This window comes from Heterocephalus glaber, unplaced genomic scaffold (genome assembly GCF_053883595.1).
Source record: "Heterocephalus glaber isolate CG9 unplaced genomic scaffold, H.glaber_assembly_v1.0 deba00001463, whole genome shotgun sequence".
NCBI classification, from domain to species: Eukaryota; Metazoa; Chordata; class Mammalia; order Rodentia; family Bathyergidae; genus Heterocephalus; species Heterocephalus glaber.
The window spans coordinates 9,965,722-9,967,176 of NW_028258310.1; the positions used below are offsets into that span (position 1 = coordinate 9,965,722).

The 1,455-nt window shown below is 48.5% G+C and overlaps 1 pseudogene; it reads left to right on the plus strand.

Annotated features, from left to right (window-relative positions):
• Nucleotides 1-523: 523 nt before the first annotated feature.
• Nucleotides 524-610, plus strand: LOC147826660 (U2 spliceosomal RNA; annotated as a pseudogene).
• Nucleotides 611-1,455: the final 845 nt, after the last annotated feature.

A 1,455-nucleotide genomic window follows, 5' to 3' on the forward strand; every position in this document is an offset into this window, starting at 1 on the left:
TGTTCCAATTAGTGGGAACTCGAAGCAGATCCGAAGGGGGAACTATAAACGCCAGAGGCAGAGACCCATAAACAGCTAGGTAACAGACTCCAGCTGTGCAGACGGGCCTGGCCTGCTTCCTGCTAGGGGCTAAGGGTGCTGAAATGGTCATGAAGATACCCTCTGCCTCCTGGCCTCAGACCTCAGAGTCCATGAATGGCAGGCACCCCCAGTTAGGGAACCCGGGTGAATTCACAAGAGAACTCTAAGAGAGTGAGGCGTGGTCAGCCCCATACTTAGGGACCTGGGCCACAGTTTACTTGTGGAGAGCAGGAAAGCAGAGAAGACAGGAAGTAATGAACTAGATGGACATTCTCAGTTCTAGACATCATGATTAATTCATAAGTCTATGTACTAGGCCCAAATGCCTATAATATATTTGTCTATAATTTAATAAAAATTATACCATGTGATAACATAAACATTTGCTCCAATAAAACTATCTGTACTATAACACATACATACAATATATTATTGTATCCTTATCGCTTCTCGGCCTTTTGGCTAAGATCAAGTGTATTATTGTATCCTGCTCTTTAATATCATTTTTGTGTATTTTGTAAGACCTTCTCTGTGCATTTGTGAGCAGAGAGTGTGAAGGGACAAGCCAGGAAGACTTGTAGGAAGGGAGATGGATTTTAGCATTATGAGTTTGACAGGGAAAATGAGCCTCTAAAAAGATCCTAGTGGAGCGGAAGACAGAGACTTGAAAGTAAGAGCCAGTGGATCTGGGGGCTGTTGGGAGGTGGGGCATCAAGCATACTGAACTTCAGTGACCAAGACTTGTGAGCCCCAGTAGCTCCTGAACATGGTTACACATCAGAACCTCTGGGGAACTTGGTCAAACCCAGACTCGTGGGCCCTTTCCAGAGCTCCTGACTCAGAAGCAGAGGCCCTGAGCACCTGGATGTTTCAGGATTGCCTGGGGGACCCTGAGGCTTTTAGAGGTCTAGCACAGGTGTGTGTTTGGAAAACTCTGGCCCAGGGTTTCTGGGGTCTGTGGATAGAACACGGGGTGGGAGTCACCCAGGATTTTCACACTGTGCCCGTCTAATCACCCAACCTGATCACCAGGTGGCCAGATTCGACTCTGTGCTTGCAGCTTGACTGAGCTGGGAGCTCATGGGAAGCTCATGGGAAGCTCATCCACTAGTGAGGGGTCCAGACCCTGCCATCAGCCATCAACTCAGCACTGGAGCTGGAGTCTCCCGGGCAGCACAGCCCAGACAGCAGTGTGCTCAGGGTTGGGGAGGTGGGTTCAGAGGAGGCTGTGACCCCCTAAAAGCAGGAGTAGGAGACTTCAGAGGGCTGGGGATGTGGCTCAGTAGCACAGCACTTGCTGACATGCAAGAAGCCCTGGGTTTGATCCTCAGCACTAAAAACAACAACAATAATAATAATAAAAAGATAAACAAA